This window comes from Coregonus lavaretus, assembly GCF_964263955.1.
Source record: "Coregonus lavaretus genome assembly, chromosome: 2".
Lineage (NCBI taxonomy): Eukaryota > Metazoa > Chordata > Actinopteri > Salmoniformes > Salmonidae > Coregonus > Coregonus lavaretus.
In genome coordinates, this window is record NC_139989.1 from 2,377,415 (window position 1) to 2,388,041 (window position 10,627).

Genomic DNA, 10,627 nt, shown 5'->3' on the forward strand with positions numbered 1-10,627 from the left:
CTTGACAGAGTTTGAAGAATTTTGAAAATAATAATGGGAATATGTTGCACAATCCAGGTGTGGAAACATCTTCTAGACTTACCCAGAAAGACTGACAGCTGTAATCACTACCAAAGGTGACTCTACAAATTGTTGACTCAGGGGTGTGAATACTTATGTAAATTAGACATTTCTGTATTTCATTTTCAATAAATGTGCAAAAACATGTTTTCACTTTCTTATGGGATATTGTGTGTAGACGGGTGAGAAAAACAATCTATTTAATCCATTTTGAATTCAGGCTGGAACAACAACAAAATGTGGAATAAGTCAAGGGGTATGAATACTTTCTGAAGGCACTGTATGTGGCGTATGTCCACTGGGGAAACGTCTGAGTTGCCCTGCATGCATGTTTTCCTAATGTTTTTTGTAACTCTCTGGAATTTGTGTCTGGTTTCTCGTCTCCATGGTTTCTCGTCTCCAACATTATTTGCTCAAGGATGTAGTGTAGTCTACACTTTAACAATGAAACCCTTCAAACTGTTAAATTGGTTCATGTGTTGGAGAATAAAGAATCTTTGTGTTTGGACTACAACCTGCATGTCTTTTGTTTTGGTAGATATGGTGGATTTCTGTGTTTTTTAATTCAGTTAATCACCACTTTAGACCAGTGTAACAGTACCGCCACTCCCTCACAGCTCATTAAAAACAGTTTACCAAGAGTGGCGCCCCTCTGTCGGTGTGAAACAGGCATGGTTACTATGACAATACGACTATGGTCTGGAATTTCCACAACATTCTCAGGGTGGAGCATGCGGGGTCAGGGTCGGGGGTGGAGTGTTATGTGAGGGATACAGCTCTCTGTTGGTTTTTTCCTCTAGTCTCCATCCTGTTGCTGTATTCAGTCTTTGTTGACTACAGGAGGACAACACAACACTACCCTCTGTGATGAATCTACGTTAGACAGTGATTACTGAATGGGGTTTCTAGGAGCTAGGTAGATTATAGGAGGAGCTAGAGAATAGAATGCCTCTAGGGATGGCTGGCGGGGCTCTAGATTCTAAACATGAGGAAATGTGAGACTGTTACTCCATGACCTGTAGGAAAGGACATTATCAGGAGGAGTGGATGTGGTTATAACATTCCTATAAACTAACAGTTATAAACAGTGAATGATCAATCAGTAATATTCAGTCATCAATACTGAAAGAGAAGAAGAGAAAAGGAGGGGAGGAGAGGAGAGAAAGGGAGAGGAGAGAAAGGGAGAGGAGGAGAGGGGAGAGGAGGAGAGGAGAGAGGAGAGAAAGGGAGAGGAGGAGAGGGGAGAAAGGGAGAGGAGGAGAGGAGAGAGGAGAGAAAGGGAGAGGAGGAGAGGGGAGGAGGAGAGGGGAGAAAGGGAGAGGAGGAGAGGAGAGAAAGGGAGAGGAGGAAAGGGGAGAAAGGGAGAGGAGAGAAAGGGAGAGGAGGAGAGGAGAGGGGAGAAAGGGAGAAGAGGAGAGGGGAGAAAGGGAGAGGAGGAGAGGAGAGGAGAGAAAGGGAGAGGAGGAGAGGGGAGGAGGAGAGGAGAGAAAGGGAGAGGAGGAGAGGGGAGAAAGGGAGAGGAGAGGAAAGAAACCAAGAGGAGAGAAAGGGAGAGGAGGAGAGGGGAGAAAGGGAGAGGAGGAGAGGGGAGAAAGGGAGAGGAGGAGAGGAGAGAGGAGAGAAAGGGAGAGGAGGAGAGGGGAGGAGGAGATGAGAGAAAGGGAGAGGAGGAGAGGGGAGAAAGGGAGAGGAGAGAAAGGGAAAGGAGGAAAGGGGAGAAAGGGAGAGGAGGAGAGGAGAGAAAGGGAGAGGAGGAGAGGGGAGAAAGGGAGAGGAGGAGAGGAGAGAAAGGGAGAGGGGAGAAAGGGAGAGGAGGAGAGGGGAGAAGGGGAGAGGAGGAGAGGGGAGAAGGGGAGAGGGGTAGAGGGGAGAAAGGGAGAGGAGAGGACAGAAAGCGAGAGGAGAGAAAGGGAGAGGAGGAGAGGGGAGAAAGGGAGATGAGGAGAGGAGAGAAAGGGAGAGGGGGAGAGGGGAGAAAGGGAGAGGAGGAGAGGAGAGAAAGGGAGAGGAGGAGAGGAGAGAAAGGGAGAGGAGAGGGGAGAAAGGGAGAGGAGGAGAGGAGAGAAAGGGAGAGGAGGAGAGGGGAGAAAGGGAGAGGAGGAGAGGAGAGAAAGGGAGAGGAGAAGAGGGGAGAGGGGAGAGGAGGAGAGGGGAGAAATGGAGAGGAGGAGAGGGGAGAAAGGGAGAGGAGGAGAGGGGAGAAAGGGAGAGGAGAGTCTCGACTGGTCTGCCGACGTAATCGTCTGTGGTTTCAACAGGCTTCCCGTTGCGACGACCACGAAGATCGATCTGCTAGCCCCGGCCCGCTAGCTCACGCAAACAACAGCCGTGATTCCTGCTAGCCTGTGCTGTAGCATCAATTCGAACTGCTCTCGGGCTCACATATTGCTGTTCACTGGACCTTATGATCACTCAGCTGCACAGCTGATGCCTGCTGGACTGTTCCTTTACACGGTACCCTTTCCTGTTTATTCTGTTTAGCCTCAGCGCAAACTTTCATCGCCATTATCAGTTGTTGTCTTAGCTCTCTCGAATAACACCTGTGATTGCTTTATGCCTCTCTCCCATGTCAATATGCCTTGCCTATTGCTGTTCCAGTTAGTTCTTATTATACAATTTCACTGTAGAGCCCCAAGTCCCTCTCAAACTGCCTCAAATAGCTCCTTTGTTCCACCCCCCATACACACGGAGACCAGCTCAATCGGTGCCTCCAGTGATGCTATCTCTTTCATTGTTACCCAACGCTTAGGTTTACCTCCACTGTACTCATATCCTTCCATATCCTTGTCTGTACATAATGCCCTGAATCTATTCTACAACGCCCGGAAATCTGCCCCCTTTATTCTCTGTACCCAACGCACTAGAAGACCAGTTCTTAAAGCCTTTAGCCGTATCCTTATTCTAGTCCTCCTCTGTTCCTCTAGTGATGTAGAGGCTAACCCAGGCCCTGCAGCCCCCAGAATCACTCCAACTCCCCAGGAGCTATCATTTGTTGACTTCTGTAACTGTAAAAAGCCTTGGTTTTCTGCACGTTAACATCAGAAGCCTCCTCCCTAAGTTTGAGTTATTCACTGCGTTAGCACACTCCGCCAACCCTGATGTTCTAGCAGTGTCTGAATCCTGGCTTAGGAAGGCCACCACAAATTCAGAAATTTCCATCCCCAACTATAACATTTTCCGTCTAGATAGAACTGCCAAAGGGGGTGGAGTTGCAATCTACTGTAGAGATAGCCTGCAGAGCTCTATCATACTATCCAGGTCTGTGCCCAAACAGTTTGAGCTCCTACTTCTAAAAATCCACCTTTCCAGAAATAAGTCTCTCACTGTTGCCGCTTGCTACAGACCCCCCTCAGCCCCCAGCTGTGCCCTGGACACCATATGTGAATTGATTGCCCCTCATCTATCCTCAGAGTTCATACTGCTTGGTGACCTAAACTGGGATATGCTTAACACCCTCTAAATACACCTCCGCTGTCTTCAACCAGGATCTCAGCGATCACTGCCTTATTGCCTGCGTCCGTAACGGGTCCGCGGTCAAATGACCACCCCTCATCACTGTCAAACGCTCCCTAAAACACTTTAGCAAGCAGGCCTTCCTAATTGACCTGGCCCAGGTATCCTAGATGGATATCGATCTCATTACGTCAGTAGAGAATGCCTGGTTGTTCTTTAAAAGTGCTTTTCTCTCAATCTTAAGTAAGCATGCCCCATTCAAAAAATTCAGAACTAAGAACAGATATAGCCCCTGGTTCTCCTCAGACTTGACTGCCCTTGACTTGCACAAAAACATCCTGTGGCGTACTGCATTAGCATCGATATGCAACTTTTCAGGGAAGTCAGGAACCAATATACACAAGCAGTTAGGAAAGCAAAGGCTAACTTTTTCAAACAGAAATTTGCATCCTGTAGCATTAACTCCAAAAAGGTTTGGGACACTGTAAAGTCCATGGAGAATAAGAGCACCTCCTCCCAGCTGCCTACTGCACTGAGGCTAGGAAACACTATCACCACCGATACATCTACAATAATCGAGAATATCAACAAGCATTTTGCTACGGCTGGCCATGCTTTCCACCTGGCTACCACTACACCGGTCACCAGCTCTGCACCCTCCGCTGCAACTTGCCCATGCCCCCCCCCCCCCGCTTCTCCTTCACACAAATTCAGACAGCTGATGTTCTGAAAGAGCAGAAAAATCTGGACCCCTACAAATCAGCTGGGCTAGACAATCTGGACCCTTTCTTTCTAAAATTAGCCACCGAATTTGTCGCAACCCCTATTACTAGCCTGTTCAACCTCTCTTTCGTAACGTCTGAGATCCCCAGAGATTGGAAAGCTGCCGCGGTCATCCCCCTCTTCAAAGGGGGTGACACTCTAGATCCAAACTGTTACAGACCCATATCCATCCTGCCCTGCCTTTCGAAAGTATTTGAAAGCCAAGTTAACAAACAGATCACCGACCATTTCGAATCCCACCGTACCTTCTCCGCTATGCAATCCGGTTAACGAGCTGGTCATGGGTGCACCTCAGCCACGCTCAAGGTCCTAAACGATATTATAACCGCGATTGATAATAGACAGTACTGTGCAGCCGTCTTCATTGACCTGGCAAAGGCTTTCGACTCTGTCAACCACCACATTCTTATTGGCAGACTAAATAGCCTTGGTTTCTCAAATGACTGCTTCGCCTGGTTCACCAACTACTTCTCAGATAGAGTTCAATGTGTCAAATCGGAGGGCCTGTTGTCTGGACCTATGGCAGTCTCTATGGGGGTGCCACAAGGTTCAATTCTTGGGCCGACTCTTTTCTCTGTGTATATCAATGATGTCGCTCTTGCTGCTGGTGATTCTCAGATCCACCTCTATGCAGACGACACCATTTTGTATACATCTGGCCCTTCATTGGACACTGTGTTAACAAACCTCCAAACGAGCTTCAATGCCATACAACACTCCTTCAGTAGCCTCCAACTGCTCTTAAACACTAGTAAAACTAAATGCATGCTATTCAATCGAACGCTGCTGGCACCCGCCCACCCGACTAGAATCACTACTCTCGACGGGTCTGACCTAGAGTATGTGGACAACTACAAATACCTAGGTGTCTGGTTAGACTGTAAACTCTCCTTCCAGACTCACATTAAGCATCTCCAATCCAAAGTTAAATCTAGAATCGGCTTCCTATTTCGCAACAAAGCCTCCTTCACTCATGCTGCCAAACATGCCCTCGTAAATCTGACTATCCTACCGATCCTTGACTTTGGCGATGTCATTTACAAAATAGCCTCCAACACTCTACTCAGCAAATTGGATGTAGTCTATCACAGTGCCATCCGTTTTGTCACCAAAGCCCCATATAATACCTACCACTGTGACCTGTACGCTCTTGTTGGCTGGTCCTCACTACATATTCGTCGCCAAACCCACTGGCTCCAGGCCATCTATAAATCACTGCTAGGCAAATCTCTGCCTTATCTTAGCTCATTGGTCACCATAGCAACACCCACCCGTAGTCTGCGGTCCAGCAGGTATATCTCACTGGTCATCCCCAAAGCCAACACCTCCTTTGGCCGCCATTCCTTCCAGTTCTCTGCTGCCAATGACTGGAACGAACTGCAAAAATCTCTGAAGCTGGAGACTCTTATCTCCCTCACTAACTTTAAGCATCAGTTGTCAGAGCACCTTACCGATCACTGCACCTGTACACAGCCCATCTGAAATTAGCCCACCCAACTACCTCATCCCTATATTGTTATTTATTTTGCTCATTTGCACCCCAGTATCTCTATTTGCACATCATCTCTTGCACGTCTATCATTCCAGTGTTAATACTAATTGTAATTATTTTGCACTATGGCCTATTTATTGCCTTACCTCCATAACTTGCTACATTTGCACACACTGTATATATATTTTTTGTTGTATTTCTGACTTTATGTTTTGTTTACCCCATATGTAACTCTGTGTTGTTGTTTTTATCACACTGCTTTGCTTTATCTTGGCCAGGTCGCTGTTGTAAATGAGAACTTGTTCTCAACTGGCTTACCTGGTTAAATAAAGGTGAAATAAACAATTTAAAAATCTTACCTCGTACATCCATTCCATGAAGGATGAGACCCGGGTTGAGGCTGTGGGCTTGTTGATGGTGTTACAGTTATACATGGACCCTCCACGTGTCCCAGAGGAAGCAGGTTGGACAGCCTTAACAGAGCTCTATCATTACTGAAACGCATCAGATAACATGCCACTGTTACACTGTTCAAGTCCTCCAGAGAACATATGACCAGTTAGAGAAAGTACTACCATAGAGAATACTACAGTAAAAAGAGAAACTAGTCTTATGTGTTCCTTTCAGACATTAGAGATGTTTGTTTTGGGGGGCGCTGGCCTGATTTCCCACTGTACAGTAAGTGTTGCCAAGGTCCCCGGTCTAGCGAGGATGATTAATGACATTGATCTGCTCACTGCCGTAGTCCTGATACAGGTTGTGTTCCCACAAGACCATACGGAACAGCACTGTATCCTCACCAAACCAAACATTATATTTCATTGAGTGATTGAGCCTTGACCACGTGTAGCATTTTAGTGTTGAATAATGCATTGAATAACAGTTATAATAATCACCTGTGAATTTGAAAGTATTACAATCCAAAGAAAGAGTTAAACTGAGGATAAAGTGGGCTGTTAATCGATAACTACCCGATGATACACTGGGCTGTGATACTATAATGATGATACACTGGGCTGTGACACTATAATGATGATACACTGGGCTGTGATACTATAATGATGATACACTGGGCTGTGATACTATAATGATGATACACTGGGCTGTGATACTATAATGATGATACACTGGGCTGTGACACTATAATGATGATACACTGGGCTGTGATACTATAATGATGATACACTGGGCTGTGACACTATACTGATGATACACTGGGCTGTGATACTATAATGATGATACACTGGGCTGTGATACTATAATGATGATACACTGGGCTGTGACACTATAATGATGATACACTGGGCTGTGACACTATAATGATGATACACTGGGCTGTGATACTATAATGATGATACAGTGGGCTGTGATACTATAATGATGATACACTGGGCTGTGACACTATAATGATGATACACTGGGCTGTGATACTATAATGATGATACACTGGGCTGTGATACTATAATGATGATACACTGGGCTGTGACACTATAATGATGATACACTGGGCTGTGATACTATAATGATGATACACTGGGCTGTGACACTATAATGATGATACACTGGGCTGTGACACTATAATGATGATACACTGGGCTGTGACACTATAATGATGATACAATGGGCTGTGATACTATAATGATGATACACTGGGCTGTGATACTATAATGATGATACAGTGGGCTGTGATACTATAATGATGATACACTGGGCTGTGATACTATAATGATGATACAGTGGGCTGTGATACTATAATGATGATACACTGGGCTGTGATACTATAATGATGATACACTGGGCTGTGATACTATAATGATGATACAGTGGGCTGTGATACTATAATGATGATTCACTGGGCTGTGACACTATAACTACATGATGATACACTGGGCTGTGACACTATAATGATGATACACTGGGCTGTGACACTATAACTACATGATGATACACTGGGCTGTGATACTATAATGATGATACACTGGGCTGTGATACTATAATGATGATACACTGGGCTGTGACACTATAACTACATGATGATACACTGGGCTGTGACACTATAATGATGATACACTGGGCTGTGACACTATAACTACATGATGATACACTGGGCTGTGACACTATAATGATGATACACTGGGCTGTGACACTATAATGATGATACAGTGGGCTGTGATACTATAATGATGATACACTGGGCTGTGACACTATAATGATGATACAGTGGGCTGTGATACTATAATGATGATACACTGGGCTGTGATACTATAATGATGATACACTGTGCTGTGATACTATAATGATGATACAGTGGGCTGTGACACTATAACTACATGATGATACACTGGGCTGTGATACTATAATGATGATACACTGGGCTGTGATACTATAATGATGATACACTGGGCTGTGATACTATAATGATGATACACTGGGCTGTGACACTATAATGATGATACACTGGGCTGTGATCCTATAATGATGATACACTGGGCTGTGATACTATAATGATGATACACTGGGCTGTGATACTATAATGATGATACACTGGGCTGTGACACTATAATGATGATACACTGGGCTGTGATACTATAATGATGATACAGTGGGCTGTGACACTATAACTACATGATGATACACTGGGCTGTGATACTATAATGATGATACACTGGGCTGTGATACTATAATGATGATACACTGGGCTGTGACACTATAATGATGATACAGTGGGCTGTGACACTATAATGATGATACAGTGGGCTGTGATACTATAATGATGATACACTGGGCTGTGATACTATAATGATGATACACTGGGCTGTGACACTATAATGATGATACACTGGGCTGTGATACTATAATGATGATACACTGGGCTGTGATACTATAATGATGATACACTGGGCTGTGACACTATAATGATGATACACTGGGCTGTGATAATATAATGATGATACACTGGGCTGTGATACTATAATGATGATACAGTGGGCTGTGATACTATAATGATGATACACTGGGCTGTCATACTATAATGATGATACAGTGGGCTGTGATACTATAATGATGATACAGTGGGCTGTGATACTATAATGATGATACACTGGGCTGTGATACTATAATGATGATACACTGGGCTGTGACACTATAATGATGATACAGTGGGCTGTGATACTATAATGATGATACACTGGGCTGTGACACTATAATGATGATACACTGGGCTGTGATACTATAATGATGATACACTGGGCTGTGATACTATAATGATGATACAGTGGGCTGTGATACTATAATGATGATACACTGGGCTGTGACACTATAATGATGATACACTGGGCTGTGATACTATAATGATGATACACTGGGCTGTGATACTATAATGATGATACAGTGGGCTGTGATACTATAATGATGATACACTGGGCTGTCATACTATAATGATGATACACTGGGCTGTGATACTATAATGATGATACAGTGGGCTGTGATACTATAATGATGATACAGTGGGCTGTGATACTATAATGATGATACACTGGGCTGTGACACTATAATGATGATACAGTGGGCTGTGATACTATAATGATGATACACTGGGCTGTGACACTATAATGATGATACACTGGGCTGTGATACTATAATGATGATACACTGGGCTGTGATACTATAATGATGATACAGTGGGCTGTGACACTATAATGATGATACAGTGGGCTGTGACACTATAATGATGATACACTGGGCTGTGACACTATAATGATGATACACTGGGCTGTGATACTATAATGATGATACACTGGGCTGTGATACTATAATGATGATACACTGGGCTGTGATACTATAATGATGATACACTGGGCTGTGATACTATAATGATGATTCACTGGGCTGTGACACTATAATGATGATACACTGGGCTGTGATACTATAATGATGATACACTGGGCTGTGATACTATAATGATGATACACTGGGCTGTGACACTATAATGATGATACAGTGGGCTGTGATACTATAATGATGATACACTGGGCTGTGACACTATAATGATGATACACTGGGCTGTGATACTATAATGATGATACACTGGGCTGTGATACTATAATGATGATACACTGGGCTGTGATACTATAATGATGATACACTGGGCTGTGATACTATAATGATGATACAGTGGGCTGTGACACTATAATGATGATACAGTGGGCTGTGACACTATAATGATGATACACTGGGCTGTGATACTATAATGATGATACACTGGGCTGTGATACTATAATGATGATACACTGGGCTGTGATACTATAATGATGATACACTGGGCTGTGATACTATAATGATGATTCACTGGGCTGTGACACTATAATGATGATACACTGGGCTGTGATACTATAATGATGATACACTGGGCTGTGATACTATAATGATGATACAGGGGGTTCTGGTGGTAACAGAGAGGACAGGGGGTTCTGGTGGTAACAGAGAGGACAGGGGGTTCTGGTGGTAACAGAGAGGACAGGGGGTTCTGGTGGTAACAGAGAGGACAGGGGTTCTGGTGGTAACAGAGAGGACAGGGGGTTCTGGTGGTAACAGAGAGGACAGGGGGTTCTGGTGGTAACAGAGAGGACAGGGGGTTCTGGTGGTAACAGAGAGGACAGGGGGTTCTGGTGGTAACAGAGAGGACAGGGGGTTCTGGTGGTAACAGAGAGGACAGGGGGTTCTGGTGGTAACAGAGAGGACCGGGGGTTCTGGTGGTAACAGAGAGGACAGGGGGTTCTGGTGGTAACAGAGAGGACAGGGGGTTCTGGTGGTAACAGAGAGGACAGGGGGTTCTGGTGG